The following is a 25884-nucleotide window of genomic DNA, read 5'->3' as shown; positions in this document are numbered from 1 at the left end:
AGGTGAGCTAGTTAAAAACTGGGGTGTGAGTGGATAAAACAAAAACAACCAATCAGATGCTCAGATCCTCGCCAAGTCTTAAACTGACATTATCACAGGTCACAAACCACACAATAAATGTGGCCCTATTGATACCTGCTATTTTCATTTGAATGCACGTACTAGCTTAAAAAATGCTTAAGGGCTGAACAATGTTTAGAACTACAGTAGAGCATCTTAGTATATTCAGCATCAGTCAGCAGAAACACAAGTTTAAATCTCTCTTTCTGCTTCCTCTATTCTCACTTTGGAACAAAAATAGATGCCAAATATCAGAAGTGTGACCAATTACACAGATGTACAAATGCTGCCACCCGCATACCAAATTGAAATTATACAAGAGTGATGAATCCTTTTTTTTTTTTTTTTTTAAAGATGTAATCGTATATAACAGCAAAACGTAGGCTCCGCTCACCAGTATTCTTGGGTGCACTTGAGTAGAGTATGTTGTTAAAAGCTTCATGTAGGGGGTAGGGATCTACAAGGGTTATATGGGAATGGTATCGGAAGGCTTTAGGAGCCAGCGGACACTCGCGATAACAATGACAGCACTATTTTCAGAGAAGGGCGCTAGGACCCAGCGAGTAGCAGTGTTGGCGTGTCCAAAGGCACATTAGTCTGGGTGATTTGCAGTTCGTGTGATTAGCTGTGGTTTTGGACCTGGCGTTCTTGTGGTGGGTGAAACAGCGAACTTAAAAATGTAAAAATGTTCCGGTCGACGTTTTTAAGAGTTATTTTTAGTAGTAGGTTAACTTATAAATATAATGTTGGTTGGCAGTGTCATCTGCTGGGAAGACGGTTGAACGTGAGTGTTTTTTATTAGTGCAGTTATGTTTAATATCTGCAGCAGATATTTACAGTGGTTAATGGATTTGGTTTATTTTAGATTACTGGAAGGAGCTGTCTTGTGTGGTTGCTGAAACGAAATATGTATTTATGATGCTCATAGTTATTTTAATTCATGTGGTTATTTCTTGTGGTGGGAGTCCTAAATTTGGGAAGGACTGTAACATACCAAAGGTAATGGAAAAATGATCCATTCAGTTTTAGAAAGTTTTTATTGTGGGGTCTAGATGTGCTGAATAATCACTCTGTCGTTATGGGACCTTTAACTCAAGAAAAACAGTTGGAGACACTTTCATCTTTATATTTGCATTTGTTTATTACTAGCCAAAGTTTATTAATATTATTTGTGGTTTACTTTTTTCTTTTTTTCCTTGGATGAGTTGTGTATTTGTTTTTTCTTCTGGTTTGTATTTAGTGCTCATGTTCTATGTTGCTGTTGATAGAGCTGTTTCAGTAGTTGTGTACTTAGTATTCTAAGAGTGGAAGTGTAAGGCACTATAGATCAGACGTGAAACTGAGATTGTGGTACACATTGTAAAGGTTTAGCACTTGAGTAGTCTGTAGGTTATTGGAGTGAATTTGTATGCACTTGGCTACCTTTAATTTCGCAGCTTTATTCTACAAATAACAGGGTTCCCTCAATTCCTATGGAATAAATGAGGGCGGTTTCTGCCCTCACCCTTCAACACATACTGCCATAATGGTTTTCTTCTTCCCATACTGCCATAATGGTTTTCTTGCCCCTTGATGTTCTTTGTGCCGGGGAAAGCTACTTAAAAAATGGGAAATGACAAACCTCTCCAAGTGTTCTCATGTGATTTATAGATGCATTCAACTACACAGCTTGGTTAGTCTTGTAAAACACACAGCCTGTACTTATACAATTCATAATTTTATCAAATTTTGTAAAGGTTGAATTGTTAAACCTTATTGGTTTTATACATGTATTCTAAAACTATATAGTATATTATGTCTAATAATATGTAAAGTATGTTAAAACATTTTATATAGTACACTTTGTTTAGTATAATGAAGTACTTGATATTGGAGGATGATTAGAAATGATACTGGAATGCAATGAGGAGAGGTTTAACATGGGTCAGCCCTCATCTTTGCATACAGAAAATCACTACTTATCGCATTAATTTTATTTTTGTTTAATCTAATATTAAAGCTTTTCTGAGTAAGTAAACACTTATTACCTAGAGAGAGCTTTTTTTCTAATTTTATCCAGTACTTAAAACTGCATTGTATACTGTGTATCTAAAGTAATAAAATTAAATGATATTGTATATCTATGACCAAAACAGAACAGAGTAGGCATGTGAAGTTTGACAGAAAAGAGTGCTTACTTTGTGTTATAGTTAATTTCAGTATCTGGTTCTGAAGATATGCTTAAGTTATCATGATTTCCATTCACATGAACATGTCTCTAGCCTGGGTTTAGAGTTCCTTGTGATTGCACAGGCCTTTTGGAAAAAATCCATCAATTATATACATTTTTTAGTGTAAACTAAAAAGGTCTCGTTTCTTCCCATAGAAGTTTTCACAGATAATTTGTGCCCAGATCCTCTAAATTAAGTAGGAAAGGCAACCTGCATACTTTTCTATTCTTCTTTGTAGACTCATTATGCTGAAAGTCAAAATCTGTATCTGAAGAAATAAGAAGGGAAGCCCCATCCAGCATGTGTTTCTGTTGAACAAAGACACAGGTGTGCTATTCATAGCTTACTGTCTTCATAGGTATGGCAGTGTGGTTTCTGCTGGTACAATGACTATGATTGTGAATTTAAAAAATAAATGTATCTACAGGAACATTTGAAGAGATGCCATTGAGTGGAAAAGCAGCTGTTTGCCAACACCAATTGGTTCTTCAGCCATAGTTTTCTTCTCACAGCTCAGAGGTGTGTTGTTAATCCTCTCTTCCTGGTCTGCACCTGCTGAGATTGTCCATCCTGGAAAAACAACATCCCCATTCCCACATTCCTGTTATGCTTAGATGAGTTAATGTTGCCAAAGACTGATTTATTTGATACATATTGGTCATTCACAGACTCATTACCCCCGTGCTTGAGATTACCGTTTAGTCTTGAATCTCACACAGAGGAACGGCAAACAGCCACTCCCCAATGTCAGAAAGCTATGGCTGCAATATGATCTCCAAATGTGGGAATATTTTCTTCATGCTGTTCATCCATCATGGGTTATCACACCACATGCTGGCAATCTCCAGTGAGGACACTCGTGACAGTTACCACACCCATGGCGATCTCCAGTGAAGACACTTTGTGAGAACCTGTACCTAAGAAGCAACTACATGACATTTTAAAACTTTCTCTTTAAACAGTCATATCAATAAAATAACAAAATGCATAATTATGTCTCATTAATGACCTGCAGAAATAAATGTCAAACCTAAAAGAAAACCTGCTCTGAAATTGCATAATCTCTCTACTAAAAAAACATTTAATGCTTAAGATGTAAATGGTGAATTTGTGCCAAAAGTGAATATAATGGTAATCTGTCCAGAATCCAAATTACAAGTGCACTTTGCATTTTTCTGCAAGATGCTTTTAACATAGTAAAGCTAAAATTCTAATTGTAAACCATATGTAAACAAAATATTTGAAATATATTTCTAAAATAAATGCAAATATTTGTAAATGCCCCAGTAAAAATGTTGCTCAAATGTGTCGCACAAATGTATGTATAAAAATATTTAAATGTATGTCCCTAAATGTATGTTTAAAGATCTGTTACTAAAGTATATACACAAGTGTATATGTAAAAGTGTATTTTAAGAGCAATGAATCATTGACAGCACAACAGATTGTTTAAAGTAAATCAGTTTTATTTACAATATGCAGAAAAAAGCTGCACTGATGCTTGTAATTTATTACAATAAAATATTACAGGACAAGGTTTCCTATGTTTATATTTGTTTCTAAATCTCACGTTTGCAATTTGAGTTATCAGCACTGATCTATAATGAACCGCTGGATTGTTAATCACACACAGCATTCTTATATGGGTACGAACGGTATTTAATAATATTGTGTCAATGATGTTTACCATGTTAAAAATCCAACTATTCCTGACATTCACATTATAAACTGCTAAAAACTAAAAACTGCTGTATCCACCTGACAAACTATATGGTCATGTTAATAGTTTATTGGTGGCATTTATTCTATTTTGTATTAGGTTGAAAATGTGAGGATTTCAAGCTCCTTTTACAGGCTGGCCCTGACACTAGGTAGTTATCTAGGTAACTATTCTGTTGGAAAAGCTGTGTGAACTTCAGGGGGAACACACTAAGGCAGAGGTGCCCACACACAGAGGTGCCTGAGATCTACTTTTTCCAGTGAAGAGGTCATCATATAATCTGCCTTTTAAAAAGGTCGGCCTCATTCTTTTCAAAAAGCTTAAACTTTTGACCTCAAAGTTGATATCAGCGTCACAGGGGAAACTACCAAATCATACTAACCTTATTCTGATGACTTACACTGAATGGTGTCAGCAGGATTTGAGCAGTCAGGACAATAGTGCTGGTGCCAATTCTCATGCATTTAAGTGATCATCACAGAGGGTGGACCAATATAAATCCCCCGGCATCATCTTGCAATGTTACATAATTGTGCTTCTAGACAGCAGAACGACTTTAATAGCTGACACCATCTCCATTTTGTTTTTAAAATCCTGACACAAGAAGTCTGCTGACTCGTCTAAGGCCTCTTTGACCATCTCTCCATCTTGAAATGATTTCTTGTGCCTCGTGACAACATGGCTCATCCTGATTGATGCTACAAGAGCAGTCTTTGCTTCCAAGTTGGGCTTTGTGAAGATGGACTGCCAGGCAATTAACTGCGACTTCAATTATTTTACTTTTTGTTATGTGAATTCCAGTTTGGGTGGAAATTGGTCATCGCAGTTTCTGCACATAGTATGAAAATGCCTCTCAATGTTCCCCTTTTTTGGAAGTGTGATGGCTAACTGGCAAATTAAGCAAATGCTATTGGAGTTTGACATTCAAAAAAAAGGTAAGTATTCAGTAAGTTTTCAGGTTCTTGATGCTAGGTCTCACACTCTTCTTCTGAGTCAGTGTAAATGGTAAAATGAAACATGAAAAAACAAAGTGGATTTGGATAAATGGAAGCTAGACAGGCAAGCTGCCGGGATTTTGGCAGGGTGTGGGATGCTGGCCAAACTGCACAAAGGTAAAATTGGCTTGTTTTCCTATACACGTTCAGTAATTATGGCTTGACTATGAATTTAAATTACCATAAAATACAAAATTAATATTAATTTGTCTAGTCTTTCTCTGTTGGTGATATTTTCTAGGTTAGCTAGCTAAGTAATCTAGGACAAGCATTAGTATAATAATGAAAAGATAATTGCTATTCGTTGTAACGCAACAAATTGAACCCAGATGTCCGCACATAAAATCAGACATGGTAGGTTTATTCAGAAAATAATTATCAGGATTAACAGGATTATCTGAATATATGGCCATTAAACAGACGCAGCTCAAAATCCAGAGAGGGCAATAAGAGTACAAACGGAACAGGCAAAGGATAAACAAGAAAACAGTCCGAAAAGTACAAAACGAAACAACAGTTGGAATACATGAACAAACCAGAAATGGATCAGTCTGAGACAAAAAAACAGGAGTCAAAACAGGCCAATAACCTGAGGGGCAAACACAGGGAACACTCAGAATGTATGGATGAAACACAGCAATGCTTCACAACAGGTAAGTGAATACAGTCAGATTAAATAAGCAGATGTAACTAAGAACAAATGGAAACAATCCATAAGCAGGAGGCGAAACAGAGGAGCTGGATCTCACTTGTGGAACTGGTTGGAGTAACAGGAGGGCTGTTGGCAAGTGGCTGATCTAAATGTAGGCATTGGGCAATAACTCATCCAGTCAACCTGGGATGATGGGTTTGAGGGATGAAGGGAAACATGGAAAGAATTACCACATTGTATCAAATAGGTAAATCTAGTTGATATGTTGCTAACTTGTTACTTGATCTTAAACAGACCAGTATGCTTGGGTTGGAGCTGGTTATTTCCCTCAGATACTCTAAAGTCTAAGTGGACAGCCAGACCATGTCCACTGATTGGATAGCCAAACCCTGTCTCCTGATTGGATAGCCGGTCCCCTGAATAAAAATGGGAGCCTCTTGCCGCCGATCTGCATGAGTCTTGTGACAATGAAAGGTCCCATCAATGTGCTGTTTCCTCCCAGACCCTCTCACTCCGCTGCATCCAGACATGTAGCAGGATGTTGGAAAGATCAGTGGTCCCATCAATGTGCTGTTTCCTCCCAGACCCTCTCACTCCGCTGCATCCAGACATGTAGCAGGATGTTGGAAAGATCAGTGGTCCCATCAATGTGCTGTTTCCTCCCAGACCCTCTCACTCCGCTGCATCCAGACATGTAGCAGGATGTTGGAAAGATCAGTGGTCCCATCAATGTGCTGTTTCCTCCTAGACCCTCTCACTCTGCTGCATCCAGACATGTAGCAGGATGTTGGAAAGATCAGTGGTCTGGAGCAACTAAGGAGGCTGATGACCCAACGGATTACTCAAAGAGGGATGCTCCTGTGGAAGAATTTCTGCTCAAGAGATACATTGACTCCAATCTGACTGGTTGTCATGATAGAACAGTCTTTCTTATCTCCTGATTAACCTTCTTACATTGACTGTTCAACTGGGGGTCATAACCTGAGGTAATGCTGATGGTCATTCAGTAATTCCAAGAAGACAGACCAGATGCGTGAGGTGAATTGGGGTCTTCTATTGAACACAATGTCCTTAAGAACACCAAATAATAAAAAACATGATTAAAAAGGACTTAATTGGTTTGGAAGTCTGTGCGTAACCCCTCAAAGGGGATAAACCTGACCCTCATTAAAACCTGTCTACTATCGTTAAGATGGCTGTAAAAGACTAGGATGGGGAAGGTCAGTAACAAAATCGGCTGCCAGGTGAGACCAAGGAAGTGACAGAACAGGGAATAGGAAGCAGCTTTCCACCAATCAGGGCTTTAGAAGTTTTACACTGTGAGCATGCGGTACAGGAAGCTACAAATTTGTCTGATAATATGTTCTCACACCAATATCATCTAGACAGGAGTTGCTGAATGAGGGAGGAGTGAGCCCATGTAATAAGATGATCTCGACACAGAAAAGGAACATAAAGTTAATCTGTTGATGGATACATTATTTATTTCTTGATCAATTTCATCGTCAGTCTGATCAAAGTGACCATGCATTCAGGGAGCAGGATGTTAATATTATTAGTCTGGGACTGGGGACTCTACACTCCTAACCTAGGACAACATGTTCACCTTAATATTACAGGGTGATAAATGATGGAGAATTGAAACCTAGAAAAGAAAAGAGACCAACCGGCTTGACAGGGAATAAGGTGTTTAGTGTTTCATAAGTACTTGTGATTATTGTTGTACAGGACAGTATACAGGACCTATATACGACCGTAGTTTTTTTTTCCCTACAAATCAAAATCTGGTGGCAGCTAAAAAGGTAGATGTTTGGATAAATTGGATCATAGGAGTGAACTTCTTACTGAAGTTCTCTGTAAGGTTTGAACACTTCGGGGGGGCACAACTATGAGGTTGGACTGTGGGCTTCCAGTAGATGTTGATTGGGCACCATGAGATAAGACAAACCGTTCTTAAAACAATAAGGTAACCAAGAGATAATGTCCCGTGTTGGCAAGGAGATATGGGGTTGTGACACTGAAGCCAGGAAAAAACTAGAATAATCACATAGTCAGCAGAGTCATTGATAAAGAATGTAATACGTTTGGAAAGAAGTCTGCTGGAGTCCATCCAGACAGGTTTAGTGTTAGAAGACATGACCCCTTCTTCCACAGATCTTCCATCCAGTGCCGACAGTCTCATGGGGGTGCCCAAGGTGTCCAATGCGATGCCAAGTTGTGTTTGACGTGAGCACAGCTGCTTGGCAGGCATGAATGAAGTTCCTTTCAGCACCGAAGACAATCAGCACTGGAACAGAGCCAGGATTAGGGGCAGTACAAAGTTACAAGCATGACAAATGTCTTGGTGGAGAAACCCACCACTGGCCAAGGGTAGGAGTACAACAAATAGTTGACTGCACACTGGATTCATGCTGGACAAGGCCCACTTCATCGCAGCAGGGGGCATGGACCATTCTGTAGCCTTGTGGGATAGACATCGGTTTCTGTGGGTGTCTTGGAAAAGTGTTCAGAAGAAGGACTGAACTCAACATAACCTCGAGTTCTCATATGAAGGCTTTGTGGCTCCTCCTTCCTCTGGATTAACAATGTGGTCGACATGAACAGTGAGGGAGAGAAGTTCCTCCAAATCCAGACCCTCATTTTTACATGCAAAATCGGAGAAAATATATAAGCCCTTGCAACGAAAACCCATATATCAGCCATTTACCCTTTTTGTGTCATTTGTTTTAGTTTTTGATTTTGTACAACCTTTTTATATTAAACTTACATTAAAATGTTAAATATAATTTATTTAGACTTAATTCATGTGGGCATTTAAAAATAAAACTTTTGATAATACTTTATATTATGTTTTTTTTTATTTTGTAGGATGTGGAACAACAGTAAACGGACCTGTATGGTTTTTCCTTGCAAGGACTCATATGTACAGATGCCGTAAATAACAAACAAGGCAGATTCATTCCAGTCGAGTCCTGCAGCCAATATGTGGAACTCCAATGCACAGTCACATACTGAGCAATTACCTTGACGAATCTTGTCTATCAACTGCCTGTAGGATCTTCCTTTGTTAGGGTGGTCGAAAATGAATTCTTGAATATGAATATGAATTCTTGCTTGAAATGACCATAGTTTGTAGTCTGTATTCGGGGCCACACGGCAGTTGCCCGGTCCAGTGCATAGCTCATTAAGTGAGACGCCTGATCAGAACTAGAAGAGTTGGCAAAGCACAGAGAGCACTGCAGCAGGACACCCTCACAGTCATTTGGTTTCCCATCGTATTTGTCTGGCTTTCTCACTGGAAAGACAAACTGGCAGACACTTGAGGGTTTGGTGAAACCCTCGGTTATATATACGGACTGCAGAATAACAGAATTTCTTCATATTTTTGGCCATGTAACTGAGTTGCTTTTACAGCTCACTCTGTTGCTGGGTAAGTATAGAGTCTCTATCTGCCATCTGCATGGTAGGAACCCAGACACTCACAGATAAAATCAGGCAGGTTAGGTTTATTCAGCGAGTTAGTCAAAGGCAGCAAGCGTGACATTCATGCACAAACTAATCATATTGGCTAGCTAGCAATGTCAACTCAGTTGGAATTTAATTAAACTTTATATCAGTGGTTACAGATTCTGCCTAATTGGACATTTTTAACTCTATAATACAACAAGCACATCCATAATGTATGAATAACAATTCAGCCATATAATGTCCAAAATTAGGGTGACCACACATCCTCTTTTTGGGACCTAAAAAATGTGCTCGGCCAGGATTTCTAAATGTTCAGGATTTGTCTTTCCTTTCATGCTGATATGTTTTCTACCGTTCCCATACACTGTGTTGATGTTTTTGCATTGCATTCTTTGTAGGTAACTACTTATTCGTGTACAGCATGTATGGGACAAAATAATTGTACATAAATCAGTCTCCTTAAGATCATAACCTGATTCTTGTTAAATTACCTTTTAGGCTTGTAAGTCCAATAAAACAGAAAACCAAATCTGATGGAATTATAAATGTGAAGTGGCCTTAATGTGGACTACATATCTGCCTTGTTAAAATGGCATTTTTGTATCTGACAAATCAGTCTTCAGGAAAGTACACATCAGAACTGCTGAAAAATGTCTACTGAATTAGTGAATTTTTATGACGCCTGATTTACAGTTTATTCTTTTTTGTTTTAATTAAAAAAATTTTTAAGAACTTATTTGTAAGGAACCACTAAATTAAAAGAAATAAGATCATCTGAACATATGAGCCCTGAAAGCAATTATTATTGGTCCTATAAATAAGTCTAATGAAAACGTTTGTTTAAAGTGGTTATTTATATGTGCCCTTGTCTTTTTGAATGGTTTTTTTTTTTTCAAATTTGGCTTTACTTGTTGACTCTGTCATTTCTTATGAACATCATATTCAGAGTCTGAATAAAATATTTTTTCTCATCTCCATAATATTGTGTGCTGCTCCATTAAAGGCTTTTAGCAGACTTTTCAACTAGTGGATTGTGTTTTATGTGGTGTATGTTAATTTGTTAGTTTGAAGTGCTGTTTGGGTTATGAACTAGCTAAAAGTAAGGTGGGCACATTTTAACTGTATGAGGATGTGAGTGCGTATATAAGCACAAATAACAACTAGCTGAGTTTCTGTTATGTTATGCTTGTGTTTATACTGTTTATGTTGACTGAACGAAGTGGGTTTTTTGGGGGGTTTTTTGTGTTTTTGTTTTTGTTTTTTTTACTGCTAGTTGGTTTGATTTCTGTCTTGCTGACATTTCACTCAATACAAATTAGGCTAATAATTGATTTATGTAGTAACAATATGTCACACTGCCCATGAAAACTTATGTAATCGTGTAAAATGAGAATATATTAATAATATATAATCTTTATAATTAAGATAATCTTTTCTCTCGTTTGCTGTCTGCCCCGGCAGTGCATGGCCAACTCACTTCCTCTTCCTCAGGCAACATTATTCTTAGAATTTAGTGTTAGCATTTAGAGTTATCATAAATTTAAGAGTTAGCATTTGCAGGAACACAGTTTCTTGATGGCTTAGTATTAGCATTTAGCATTTAGCATTTAGCATTAGCATTTAGCATTAGCATTAGCGTTTCAGGACTAGTAAAAGCGGTGCCACAAATATTAGTCTTGTGTTTAGCGTTAGTAGATTCTGTCGTTTGCGTCACCAAACGCACTATTTAGGCCCTCTTAATTATACAACCATATACTACCTAATACATTTTTTTTCTTAATTTTGTAAAATTTGGAGTGCTACATTTTCTGCATACTGACACAAATAATAACAATAAAACTTTTGGGATTGGACGATGGGAATTGATTCTGAATAAGACATAAATGTCCATAAAGGAGGGGAGGTTAAAGCAATTCACTAAAGGACAGAAACCCTGTTTTTGGTTAGAAAGGACCTATGTGGAGGACAAATAAAGCTTAACTTATGAAGACCAATTTACTAACAATCTCACAGGTGAGATCTGGATTACAAAAAGACTTGTTTCCTGGGAAAATGGATTAATAAATACTTTCAAAACCAGAGCCAAGAGGAAAAACAAGATAAACTATAGAAAGTATTATTTGTAAGCTTATTTGGAACAGTTGTGAGAGGCCATGCTGAGTCCTTTAGGAAAGGTTTGTTAGAGACACCCCTCAGATGCAGAAACAAAGCAGAAAACGCTGAAAACGTTGAACGATTTATAAAGCAAAAATTCCCGTTGAATCTGGGAAAGCTGAAAAGTTAATGATGCAACAGTATTGGAATGACAAAGCTGAAGGAAGGGGAAAGACAAAAAGATAAAGAGAAGATGAACAGAACAGAAAAAATCCAACACATGGAAGAGACGGGTGAAGAAAAGACACAAGTGTTGGAATCTCTGAAACTGGCCAAGAAACTTCGATGACTTAATTTACTTTTAAGGGCTTCTATCCAGTGCTAGATCAACAGGAACTAGAACAGAGATATGACATTCCAGGGCAGGGTAAGAAGCAGAAAAAGAGCAGAAGTTATCCAACCAAAATTACAGAGGAGTTTTCAGTTGTATATAGTACCATACCGATGGAAGAAATGTCAGAAATAGAAAAACCTCCATGAAAGGTGTAGGAAAATGTTTGGATCAAGTGAAGAGTCCTAACAATTATGGAACCACAAGTAAGGTAGAGGAGAAAGAGGACTACATTGCAGATTACACAGACAGCGAGACAGACAATAACTGTGAGGGCCTGAAGATAAAGTTAAGAGGTAAATTACCATTTAAAGACAAAGTAGACCGAGGAGCAAAACTAAAGCCACTAAAAGAAGAATGAGACAATTTCTAGAGAAATACTATGAAATGCTAAAAAGCTAGCAGAATTAAGCCTGAAGGCTCAGAACAGAGACCTGGATCTAACGAAAGAAATGCTGGACAAGACTTGTATGGTGGTTGAAGATAGTCTACTGACCACAGGGGGAAGCAGTATGCCAAGACATGCCTGAAAAAACAGAGCTCCAAAACAAGGCCACATTCAGTGGAAAAAAAAAAATCAGTGAAGTACTGATTAAGAAAGATCTAAAATGAACTTGACCATTTTGAGTTGGAGAACATGTCCAATATTGAACACCAAGATAACATTATAATGTCCCTAATAAAGCCGTGACAAAAACCCATGAAGGATGAGCTAGAACAAGTTATGAGTCTGTAAAAGATACCATGGGCTGAGATAAAAGAGCAAATGATGCCCCAATGTCAATAGACAAAGACAGAAGAAACAAGAAAAGAAAGACAAAGACTCAGAACTGGGAGCCATTCTTTTTAAGAAACAACTGGCTGAAATTTACAAAGTATAAGGGTTCTTCCACTGGCAAGCAGTTGAAGTAGCACACCTGCACCCAGGGGTAGATTTGGCATTTCTTGGGCCCCAAGTTATGACTGCAGTCTCTATTCAAAGATGTTTGGTTTTTTTTTTACAGCAAAGTATAATTTTTATCTCTATTCTTACTGCAGTCAGAACAGAAATATCCTAGCTTCGTTTCCTTCATTTTCTTTTATGTCCACCACCGGGATATGAGCTTTTCATGATCTGTTCATGAGTTCTGATTGGGTAGCTAGAATTTTTTTAGAGAATCTCTTTGATTTTAAACAATGAAACAATGAATGCGTCTAATCATCATTTTCATTTTCAGTGACCCGCTTGTGGCCAACAGATATCACTATGCTTATTTTGTAGGATGAATCTGATGACTTGATGAAGGGCTTAGAACAAGTCCCATCCAAACTGTGGGTCACTGGTCAAGAATATGTGGAGATCTGCAGGCCAAGTCAACATCCAAGTCAAACAAATGCACAAATAAAGAGACTAAAACAACATTGGCATACAAAGGGAAGCCAAAGAAGGCTCAGGGTCTACCATCAATGCATTATTAAATGCAGTTCTGATTCCCACAGTCATCACTTGAAGTACATCTCTCCATTCTGTAAAGAAGCCTGGAATAAGGAAACAGGGGATGGTCCAGGACCTGAGAGCTATTAACAAAATTGTTGATGCAAAATATCCTGTTGTACCCAACACCATTCTGTCCAGTATCCCAGCAGACACCAAACACTGCACAGTTTTAGATCTATGATCTGCATTCTTTACCATCCCATTACACCCTGACAGTAGCCATCTGTTCACCTTGACATTCCAAGTCCAATAATTTACCTACACAAGACAACTTCAATGGTAGTGCAAAAGCCAAAACAAAAAGCACTTTGGAGAGGTCTCATTGAAACTGCTTTGGCACCTAGCACAAAAGGCCGACAAAGTGGACTGAGCCAAACTACGATATGTGAAAACATAGGTCAAGTACCTTGGACGATTTCAGGAGCAAACAGAAAACTGGACAGAATTGAAACCACTCTCAACCTACATGGTCACAAGGAATCAGATGCTCTCATTCTAGGAGATGACAGGCTTCTGCAGATGATACATTTGACAATGGATCCAGAAAGATCTGTGTGGTTACAAAGGGTAGCCCATGACAGTCAGGTCAGTTTTGAAATACTTTGATGGTAGCACCTGTACAACTATTGCCCTTTTTGCGGCTCAAGGAGTAACCCTCTCTGCAAGGTGAAGAGAATCATTGAGGAACGCTGGTTTTAAACCTTCTAGCTACCCATGATTGATAATTTTATAATTAACCCCAATATTTGCAGAAGGCACAATGTGCACAAGACATTGTAGGCCGAGCTTGCCATACTCATTTGAGCACATCTGCATGGAATTTATTTGCATGATATGAAGAATGGAGGGGGAAAAATACTGCCTGGTGGAGGTAGACAGATATACTACATGGGTAGAAGCCTTTTCACCACAATAATACAAAGGCAGTTGCCCAGTGCTTAGCAAGGAGAGCAAATGGGACAATCAAATCAAAACTGGCAAAAATATACCAAGACACTGGATTAGCTGCATTACCTCTTGTCCTGATGAGCATAAGGTGCTCAAGAAATCATAACACCAATTAAATGCTCACTGGAAAACCAATGCCAATTCCTTATGCAAGGCCAGAGTACTGAGGCCAGGATTTGGAACAATTAGAGACTGAGTTGTAAAAATACTAATTTCTATACACCATTCTCTATCCCCAGGTGAAGGAATTCTGTTTACACCACAAAGAACCAATGAAACCTGATAAATCAGGATAACTGGGTCTACACGAAGGTGCACAAGAAGAAATGGAAGAACTCAAGGTTCCAGTGACCCTATATAGCAATCCTAGCAACATCTACAGTTGTTAAAGTAAAAGGACTGCACTAATAGATTAACATCAACCACTGTTTTCCAGCCGAAGAGTCTGGTAAGTCTGTGAATGAGGTAAATGAACTCCAAAAGGCAAGGAAAACCGAGGGAAGAGTGAAGTACTAGTATACTCTTCTTTGACCTCCAACAAGACTTTCTGTGTGGTGCAGAATCATCAGAGGCAAAAGGTGATGAGATGTAGGACAAATATCAAAAGACTGTTTAACACCAAATCATTGTGTGGGGGAAAAAGTAATGGGGAGCAAGAACCATAGCAAGAGCAGCAGTCTAATTTCACAATTCTCAATAAACAAATAAAGAAAAGTTTAACAAACAGATAAAACAATGTAAAACAAAGTTAAAACAGCACTATTTACTGATTTAAATAAGATATGGATCATGAAACAGCAATGCAATTCAGTACATAATTGGTACATTAATAAAAGGGCTGATGATTCTTGTTTAAGTATACTGAGCTAAGACAATTTTTTTACAAAGACAATTTTTGAATCGTTATATCAAAAACATTAGTCATTAGCTGACTTCACAGACATGCTGCAGCTACATTATCCAGCTGTCCAGCTGGCAGTCAATGTGGAGAAATTGTGATCAGGAGAGAGAATTCTAGCAAGACAATCAGCCAATCTTCTCATGGGACAGGAGATATTCTGATGAAATTTGGGAAGTACAACCTTTAAACTGGCATGGTTGAAATCAATAAATGCTCCATATGAGTGTATAGTGTGTGGTTTGCTATGTTCTTTCTAATCATATTTGCAGGTGGGGAAACAGATTGCAGTAATAATGGTACGTGTGAATTCCTGTTTCTGGTAGAAGGGTCACATTTCAATAATGTAAAGATCAATGTCTGCAGAACACTGAGTCTCGGTAATAACGATGTCCATACCACCAGTCTTTGTTTACAAAAATACAAACAGCCACCCCTTTGCTTTTACCGGAGTCCACAGCTGCTCCACGAGCCCTGGAGATGTTACAGTATGCTAGCTCAATCGTGCTGTTTACCTTGTTATTGCTGAGCCAAGTTTTTGTGAGAATCATCATTTTCCATGTAATCCAAAGGCACATGTAATCAATCCAAAGTCTTGTTCACTGGACTGTTGTCTTATTTGCAAGGTTGTAATGAACAAATAAACTGAGAAATAGTTGATATAAAAACATTAATTTGCAAAATTCTTGTCAAGAGAAGTGCAAAGGCATTTGTCTTTGTGACGGTGAGATTTCACCATTGGAATGAAAGATTCTAAATACACATTTCAGCACCTGATTTGGTGGTTTGAATGGAGTTCCAGGGAATGGTGAGATACATTATAAGAAAAGTGTATAGTATGTACAACGAAATTGCAAGGGAAGTGAAGACATGTTACCACAGAACAAAACTGTTCTGACTGAATGCAACTAGTCTTCCTACCACACAGTGCTTTTCTTGGTTGTAAATCAAGCCATAAATAGTCACAAGAAAAACATTAGCTAGCATGCTAGCCAGATGAAAATGACATGGGCAAGTTAGCCAGCTATCACTAAAGTGAGTACATGCTAACTAATGTATGTCTAGTCAGCCAACTTCAACTACTTGGGTCTCACCCTAAGCTATATTTAAACACAGCATTCCATATTCAAGAGACCAGTGTAAACTGAGTAAGCCATTGACCGGTGTGAGAACCCAGCTACAGAGCTTCTAGGGAGCCTGAAAAAAATCAAATAAACAAATGCAAAACAGCAGGCCCAACAGGGAATTAACACTAGATCACAACTGAGTTTCTCTAATGAGAAAACCAAAAGAACCAAAATGGGGTTGGGACCATTGCTCTCAGGGTCATCAAGATGACAAGTTAAAAGAATACTTGAGAAAGCTCAACAGAAGGGCATTGGCTTTCTCAACCAAGGTGGATGAAGGATAAAAGACAAGACAAGGGAAAGGCAGATGAATCCCCAGGGGACAGATGGGTGAAACCTGGCAAGGAGCTGAGGAAACTTGAGACAGGTTGAGGGAACTTAAGAGGAAAAGGCACAACTCAAAGTTATAGAAAAGCTTGAGGGGCGAGGAAGAAAAGGACATCCAAGAGACAGATCTCTACCTGAAATAACAGCCTTTTGCAAGAAAGCTGAACAAAGACTGAGTACCAGGGAGGTTGTGAGCTGCTCTTCTGTAGGTAGTAAGACAGGTGTGGCTAATTGCCCCTGATTACCCTGGAGCCAGACTGCAGCTCACACTGATGGCTGAAGGCAGCTAAGCAGATGGATGAGTGCTTACAGGGCCACCCCTGCAAAGCACAGGAAATATTGAACTAGATGAAAGGCACGGTCAATCTGCAACAACCTCAATCTTGGCCAAATCCATGCTGACTCGTCCCTCAGATATTACAAAGCCGAGGAAGGAAGGTGACAGGCTAGGAATGGAAAATGGATTTATCCAGCTTCACATACAGGTGGTTTTCAAAAAGTAGATGGAGAACCTGCCTAAGGGGTATTATGATTGTGTTCAACCAATGATGTGAGGATGTTGTATAGGTAGACAAATGTGTAGCTGCCTAAAGCCTCCTGCACGACCACATTTATAAACCATTGGCGGACAGCATTAGACAGTGGTCTGATTATGGTTTGATTATGGCCATGTTCTGTTCATCCCCATGCTGTACCAGGATCAAGTTACAGGCACTGCGAAGGGCGGGTTTGTGTTTCAACTATGAATGTCATTAGAATTTCACTAGAATTGGCATATAAAACAAACTTAAACACTGCAAATTAAGATGATAGAGACAAGTTTGATTCAAAAGATTGGACATTTGAATCAGTTTGACCTGTTTACTGAAAAAAAGTTTCAAAAGAATGATTTGTTAACAAATCAGACATCAATAATGCAAACAAATAACATTAGTCTTCATTTCAATATGCATATTGCAGGATTACATTAGTTTTTATAGAGGCGATAAAAAAAGTGATGAGAGTAGCTTCAGTTTTCTAATTTCCCGCACGGATATAACAACTAAACCTGGTAATGAACCACTGAGCTGAACCAGGTGTGTTTGAGCAGGAAAACACTACCAACTGGTCTCTCCCAACATCCACTCTAATTTCAAACTAAGATTACTAATAACCTGCTCTCCATAGTTTCCCATCCCTGTTTTGTTGTTAAGTGTTATAGTAGTGCAGAACTAGCTAGCCAGCAATACTGAAAGTGCACAAGGCAGTCACAAGATCCTAATATTATAAAATTTAGGTTATGTAGGCTTCTTGTCTGAGTGGATAGCAATGCAAGCCTGATGTTTTCCAGCTAGCTAGCAAAGGAGTCTAATGTTACAAACATTTATAATAAACTATGAAAGGGACCTTCATAAGTTATTCAATATTTAATAGCTAGATCAATTACCATTCCTTGTCATATTTAAGTCGCTTTGTGTACAACCTGTGACTCTAAAAAGTCAAAGAAAGATTTGCCCATGGCGGCCTTTGATCTATAGCACAGTTTGATAGTATCTCATACTCACCATTTAGTAACTGGTACTCACTAGATATTTAATCATTTATACCATCATCAGGGATTATGTCCAATTACATATGTGAGTAGTCTAAAATTAAGGACACTACAGAAGATCTTGCTTGCATTGTTATTTAGAGATACCTGTGTAGTTATTTTTGGTTAAATCAATTACATTGGTTAAATGGTTGGATATATATGTATATAGGGGTAGTAGGACCTTTATTACAGTTCACTTGGAATATTCTGCTTTGTAGAATGAGGATAAATAACTTTAGAATATCCATGTTTCATTTGAGATTGCTATATTTCATTTTTGATTGTCAATTCTATGTGCTTTTCCCTTTTTTGTGGTTTCCTTATTTTTGAATACTAACGGGGTAGTTGTTATGTATGGAACCAAGGGTGTACTATTTATATTATCTTGTTGTGTGTTGTGGTGCACATTGATATGTACTCTCAATTTAAAGTTGAATATTTGTGAAAGATACAACAATTGACGCTGAGATTTACACGAGAGCCCAAAGAGTCTTTATTTCAGCCATAAGAAGGGCAAAGGGAACATTCCATGGTTATGAAACAGCTGGGCCTTGTGATACTGTGGTCCACGCAGAACTGACTTGAGTACTCTGCATTGCCTCAATGACACATTACAAGAGAATAAGTGATGGACTGAAAAATATCAAATGCATTGGCTGGATGCATTGAAAAGTTTGAAGTTTCCAGAGCATTTTGATATAAATGGCTGACATATATTGAGCATCTGGAACACTACTGTTCAGCTAACAGTATTACTGGGGAAAAGAAAGTGGCAGTGTTGCTTAGCCTAATGGGGCTTAAAACCTACAATTTGCTGGCCAGCATCGTAGCGCCTAATAAACGAGTGGAGAAATAGTCTAAAGACATCGTGGTAGAGCCTCATTAGTGAATGTTTCCACATCCATAAACGGAAGCAACACAAAAACAAGAGTATATCAGATTACATGGCTGAACTCCATAGACCAGCTGCATGCTGTGAATTTCGGACAAATCTGTCTGATACTTAACGAGACCAGCTGGTGTGCGTACTGTATAATGAGAGTATACAAAGGCACCCCTAAACAGAAAACAAGGAGCAGCCTGGCTCGTGCAATTGCAATTGCTGCTTGAATTGAGACTGCAGCCAAAGACGTGATCAAGTTGCAACAGAAAGTGGCGCTAGAAGCTGCAATGTATAAATTGAACAAAAAGCCAAATGCCTTATACCTCCATTGCAGGAAGAGCTGTCCCTGCAGATGATTGTTGGTTAGAGAAAAAGAGTGCCGATAATGTCAGAGGCCTGGACACATGCAAAATGTGCACAAAGTTCGATGAAACCGAAGGTCCAGATTCTACGGGTCTTGCTGTGATGTTTTCGAGCTAAAGCAGACCAATAGGGAAAACTTATCCAGCTTCTCCAGTGACAGAAGGGGTGTCGTTCAAAATGGAGTTAGACACTGGGTCTGCCTTGTCAGTAATCTCTTAAGGACCACAAAGAATGTTTTCACATCTGAAATTTCACCTATTATGCTAAAGACATACACTGGTAAAAAGATTGCTCCTCTGGGCAGAATTACTGTGACTGCCCAGAATGGAAGTCAAGAATGTCTACTGACTGTATGTCCGTAAGAGAGGAGCTGTGTCCCTGTTTGGACATGAATGGCTAAGAGAACTGATATTGGACTGGCATTCAGTCAACGCGATGTGAATCACAGAGAAAAAGCACAGCCGTTTCATGACTGACTGGATAAATCAGTCGCTTGCTCCAGATTTCCAAGAGGGAATCGGATCCCTAAAACACATGAAAGCACAGACTGCATTTGAATTCTGATGCTGTGTCCATGTTCCACAAGACTTGTCCCATGCCATAAACCCAAAGAAGAGGCAGAGTTTCAAACACTGATAGAAGACAGCATTTTGTCCAAAGTGAGATGGTCAGAATGGGCAACTCCAGTAGTTCCAGCGGTAAAAAGAAGTGGTTCACTGCAGATCTGTGGAGATTTCAAAGTCTCTGTGAATCCAGTATTGAAAGTTGAACAGGACGCCTTATTGGGAGAGGAATTATGTTGGAAACCAAGGGGGGAGTCTTTGTTTTGTGTCGCCTGTGTTGTTGTGAATTTATGGCCCTGTATGATGGCTCTGTACTATGCCAGATATGTGCAGTGATATTCATATGAGTTGAAACTTTTGGGAAATTGCCTTAGTGAAGAGAAAACTAAATTCCACGTTGGAGAAACCTCTTTATTTATTTTATTTTAACTTTATTTTTATTTTATTTATTTCCGAATGTGAAAGACACAACGGTACTCTAGAGGACACTGGTTATCTTTTATTTTCTATTCTATTTTGGAAAGTTTCTCTATGGTTGTGGTCTTATCTGAATTTAAAGTTTGGCATCATGGAATTTTATAAAGATCTTCAAAATATGTTTGTTGCCACTTCTAACTGGGGTAGTATTGATAAATGATTATATTGTTTTTCCTAAAGATGCAAAGAATTTTTTTTCTCTTCTTTTTACTTAATAGATTTTCCTTTAACTGGTTGTTTTGTTTTAGATTTTTGCAGTGCCTGGTGGTACTCCCATTGTTATTTGGGTTTCTGTGTTTTCTTTTGGACAGTTTTTGGAATACTTTCTCAGATGTTAAACATTCCTTGTTAAACCGTCTTTGCCTGTTAATTTTGGTCATTTTTGTCTTCAATTTCAGGGTCTGTCTCTCTTGCTCACACTGAGTCATTTTGCATTCTCAGTAATCACAAACATCTGGTCACCTCCTTCTGGTCCTCTGCAGGATGGATGAGACTCAGATTATATGTTTTCTTTTTTAAATCATATTAATGGTGAGGTAAAGGTTTGCTGGCAGATGGAAATGTCATAGAAGGTTACAAATACACGCACAGTTGCACACAAAAATTCATGAACAGTGTCTCTCTCTCTCACACACACACACACACACACACACACACACACGTGCAGTCATACACACACTCACACACATACAAACAAATCCATGCAGTCACATGCACACACACAAAAACATGCACTACACACACAAATACATGCACAAAGACACCCACACATACATGCACAGTTGCATACACAAAACATGCACCACACACACACACCTATGCCCACCCAAACAAATGCATGCAGTTATACACACATAAATACATGCAGTTACGCACACACATACATTTACACATGAACTTATATGCATTCACAGATACACACATGCACGCACACACACACACACACAGTGCTTTTCTGTTTGATATACTGTGTGTAGTATGTATGGCTCATATAAAGCCCAATGCAAATAATAAACTGTAAACAAATCAATGTCACCATGGAGACCATAGAGCTCTCTAACGTACCCAGTGAAATACAACAGTCAAAGAAGCAGCCAATTACGGGCTAGCAGTGAGTGAGCTACATTGCTACTTTCTCTCTAGATGTCACCCCCCTACCCCATGAGGTCTGGCTGCTCTAAGGGGCTTAAAAAGGATGGTGTGGTGGTGAAGATAGAGGTGCTATGGTACGGGTACAGTTTTCTCAGTTACTCAGTTACCAAGGAGGTCACCTGAGAGACAGGAGATACAGGAAAAGAGCAACATAAACCATCCTAGCAAAATGTTGGCCCACCGCAAGCAACAAGAATAAGCTCCAGTGTGCTTTGGCACAGATTCTCAGTGTCTTTGGACTTATTCCAAAAGATTTTCCCCATTGCTGTTTGACGACGACGGTGAGCACAGTCTAATATGTCAGTCCAAGTTCTCCCATACACGAGCGACTGTGTTGAGATCTGACTGTAAAGACCATGGTAGAAGACTTGTGATCGTCACACGCATTGAATCATTCAGTGATTACTGGTGTCTTGTGGATGGGAGCACTGCCAGCCTGAAAGAGACCACACCAATCAGGAGAGGAGTGCTTCATGATAGGAGAAAGAGAGAAAGAGATATCTTCATTTGAGTATACCTTTACTGCTCACACAAGTAACAGTAACCCAGATCCTTCAATGAAAGTCCTGTCTCCCCTCAGGTGTCCACCAGCTATCAAACAGAGAGAGAGAGAGAGAGATTCAGAATTCATGTAATTGTGGACACAAATATAAATGGAAAACTGTTCTGCTCTCTCTTGTGTTGGTGATTTATATATCATCTCATGCAGACACATTGTGTTTCCAGCGTGCGATTTACCTCCACACCTGTGAACACTCACGTGACCACGATAAACACCCCGAGCACTTGCTTTCTTCTCCTCTCTTCTCCATTCTCCTCGCTTTTCCAACAGAAAGATGTGGATGTGCTCTTTATCATTAAATCATAAGCCTCAGGGGCCAGAAATGCATACAGGAATACTAAAACAGTGTGTAACTGCAATGCAGAGAGAGGGAGAGACAGACAGAAACAGAGAGAGAGAGAGAGAGAGAGAGAGAGAGAGAGAGAGAGAGAGAGAGAGAGAGAAAAACTCAACTCTAAAGGTTATTATTTAAATATTGAAGCAATGGGCATTTAAGGAAGAAATAAAATAACATGAAACATCTACACAGAGGATGAGCAATAATTTATCCCAAATCCATGCGCACCTTGTCTAGAATACACTGACCACACTGAGCATCTGAAGATGCTTAACAAAACCCTGAAACAAAGATAAATAAGCAATGAAATTGTTACCTGAAAGTTGTATATTATATATATTATAGCTTACGAGATTCAGCAGCAATTTGCTTACACAGCTGATGAAGCACCTCTCTCTGAAACATCCTGTTAAACCTAAAAGACTCCAATAGATCACTAGCAACCAAACAAGGAGAGGATTTTAGTTATCATGCTGCCAAAAGCAGGAACAGCCTTCCTTTTTAAGTTAGACATGTTCCAAATGTAACCACTTTAATGCAAAATCAAATATCTAGCACTGCACTTTCAACATTCACTTTTTTCTTTTAATTCTTAATTTATTCTGTCTTTATTTTAATCTCAACATTTTACATGTTTAATTTGAACTACTAGCACTTTAACATTACCAGTTTATTTATAGTTGTAATTTATTTTTTTAACATTTATAGTTTATTTATAGTTGTATTTTATATTTTAACATTTCCAGTTTATTTATAATTGTGTTTTATTTTTAACATTTTATTTTTAACATTTCTAGTTTATTTATAGTTGTATTTCTTTTGGTTCCATTTCTTTTGGTTCCTAATCTTCACGTCACGTGCTTCGTCTGTGATTGACATTACAGTTATTTCATGTCTTTTTCTCCTTACTTTTTAAATCAAATGCACTTTATTTATATATTGCTACATTTGCTATTAAAATATTTTTTTAATTCATTCATCTTCCTGAGGTGTTAGTTCTCAGGATGTAATAAGCTTGTCGTCATCATTGTATTCTACTCTGTGTAAAGCACTTTGAACTGACATTGTATATGAAATGTTCTTTACAAATAAACTCCTCTTACCTTATTACCTACACTGAATTTGTTTTCAATGTGTGTGTGTGTGTGTGTGTGTGTGTGTGCAAAGCTCTTCTCTCCATGTTCTTTGTGGGGTTTATGTTCTTTGACCTCATGTATTATCTGCTCCCAGTAGGAACCAACACTGCCACGTTCCCAGTAGCTAGTCTTGGTTTGGCACTCCCAGATCTGTGAATGGATATATCACACAGTTAGAGAGAGAGTCACTCATCTTTAACTTCTATAAACACTAGTGATAAATCTTGGAGCAAAGTGATACGCTGGGGCCAAGAGCTTGCATATGTCTATATAAAGTGTTTATGTACCGACCAATAGGAAAATTGCCTCAACCATCTGCTCACTGTGCACTGTGAGTTCAGTTTCTATCCAGGAAGCCACTTTTGTCTCAAGTTACAATATTATTTCTATAGTATATAAAAGGTAAATTACACATTAAGCCAGATGATAAGGTGACACTTTCTATAACTTTCATTGCTGGATCCTTTCATGACAGAAACATTCAGGTTATCATTGATCTGAGTGGCTCAGTGGCTCTGCTAAACAGCATGAATTATGATTTGTCAGCATTGAAACCTAATTTATTATTGCAGAGGGAAATTTGTAAAGCATCAAATGAATGTTGCAGGTTTTCACAGATGAGTGCAGAAGCAGCTTTGTGATTTCCTGTCAATTAGGCCCTTTAGTGCTGAACCTGTGACATGCAGCTATTGTCCGTGTTAAACTGTGATAGCTGGAGTGTTGTGCTTTTGAATGCTCGTGCTTTCTACATGACACCATAAGGTTAACAGCACTTTGTTATGTTGCACTTACCATTATGCAAAAGAGTACAGGGTTGTTTTTTTTCATTTGTATCAGGGAAATATTGTGTAAATTAATGGACTTCCAAACACTGCGTACCATACAACAAGAACCAGAGAGTCATGACCCTATTCAAGATTCAAGACTCTCAGAGATGCCCACTCCCCCATTTGATAAGTAAAACATTCTGACATTTACATATTATTTAAGGGGGAAAAAATGCCAGAATACATTTTGCCTTTGGGTCTGGAAGTGCCTGCAACAAACTAGGGTTAATATATTCAGTACTGAATTCTAGAGGTAGGTTGCAGAGTTCCAGCAAGAGACTCCTAGAGTTGGACAGAGGACAAAACATAACAGCTTCTGTGATGGGCAATAATGCCCCAGTACTGCTACATTACTGATCTGTTTTATACATAGGACAGTGAAGGCAGGTCGAACACCCAGACAGGAAGCCGGGGATGTGACAGCAGCATAGCCTTGAACAGTACTCAGGAACGGATCAAGGACCGCTTCTGGGGATGAGGACAGGAACAGTGTCCAGGTCGGAAGCAGAAACAGTAACAGTATTAGGAGACAGTACAGATGCAGGAACAGGAGCCACAAAGGCAGCAGGAGGATCCAAGAGAGTCCAGGAGGATCCAGGAGACAGTAGCGCGGCATGTCCACATGCAGCCTCAACAGTTAAAGGCGTTATTACCAACAAATCTCCCTCACTCAAAACAGGACGACAGCAGCCACACTGCAGTAGAAGTAGCAGTAAGTGCAGACAGAGCAACCCCTGGGCACCCACCAAACATGCAGCTGCAGGGGTGCTCGGCCCCAAATAATCCACAGATATGTGCAACAGTGGCAGAGCCTGAGCTGACCCCCCGTCTCCGTTACTGGATCGCAGCGAGCCAGCCGGAGCAGCAAACCCTGCATGTTCTCTGCTAAACTCATCCACCTTCACAGTTTCTGCACATTCACCAGCTTCCTCAGTAACAAAAGATTTTCAGCATTTTTAACAAAAGAAATGCAAAGATGTAAACAAATCTCATGCACCACTGGGTGCTCCTTAAAATAGCACTGGCACTGAAGAGAAAACTCAGCACACTTACCCGTCATCCCTGACGAGGATCCCTCCAACCTACAATGAGATCTTGCTCCCATAGTGTGAAAGGAATTACTCTTCCCAGAGAAGCAACATTGGTTCTGGCTAAACCAGTGCGGCTGCAGGGAAGCAGCCAAGTGACAGCCGCAAACCAGGCCGTTGCTTCTGGTTCCTTCTGATCTTTCTGTAACGTGGGACGAGTCAAGGCAGGATGCAGGTGCAATAGGCAGTAAAGTTTACTGAGGGTAATTCCAAATTCACCTCTGTCACAGCTCATGGTTGGTAAGCCGGTAGACATGGATATGACTAACATAACATATTGAAGTAACATATTGAAGAGGCATGGAGCTATCCAGCAGAGAAACTCCAAAAAAAGGAACAAAACCTCAACCCATAACGACAGGAAAAAGTCAGAAAGTGGGAGAAATAACTAAAGACTGAAGAATGAAGACTGCATGACAACGTATTTATACACTGGTAAATTAGTGGGAAATGAGACAGAGGTCCAAACAATAAAGGGCGGGGATTACAAAATACCAGACAGGGTGGAGACTAGAACAAAAAACTGAAACAAAAACAGTGCTGGAACAATGGGAAC

The 25884-nt window shown here is 38.9% G+C and overlaps 2 long non-coding RNA genes across 4 annotated transcripts; one reads left to right on the top strand and one right to left on the bottom strand.

Moving 5' to 3' along the window:
* Nucleotides 1-686: 686 nt before the first annotated feature.
* LOC145659019 (uncharacterized) lies at nucleotides 687-3809 on the top strand. Its single transcript, XR_014124985.1, has 2 exons — nucleotides 687-2597; nucleotides 2698-3809. It is a non-coding gene; the product is annotated as an uncharacterized LOC145659019 (long non-coding RNA).
* A 1425-nt stretch (nucleotides 3810-5234) lies between these two features.
* LOC145659107 (uncharacterized) lies at nucleotides 5235-25730 on the bottom strand. 3 transcript variants are annotated; one of them, XR_014125117.1, is made up of 5 exons: nucleotides 25294-25730; nucleotides 23381-23563; nucleotides 22125-22293; nucleotides 21896-21969; nucleotides 5235-21814 (listed from the first exon to the last, which is right to left on the bottom strand). It is a non-coding gene; the product is annotated as an uncharacterized LOC145659107 (long non-coding RNA). The 3 variants fall into 3 exon arrangements; XR_014125118.1 differs by having other exon boundaries at nucleotides 22117-23563; XR_014125116.1 differs by having other exon boundaries at nucleotides 22125-23563.
* Between the last annotated feature and the right edge of the window lie 154 nt (nucleotides 25731-25884).

The sequence above is a fragment of the Electrophorus electricus genome, chromosome 8 (assembly GCF_041902795.1).
Source record: "Electrophorus electricus isolate QZ-2024a chromosome 8, ASM4190279v1, whole genome shotgun sequence".
Classification (NCBI taxonomy): domain Eukaryota; kingdom Metazoa; phylum Chordata; class Actinopteri; order Gymnotiformes; family Gymnotidae; genus Electrophorus; species Electrophorus electricus.
This window is presented reverse-complemented; position numbering and strand designations above follow the sequence as displayed.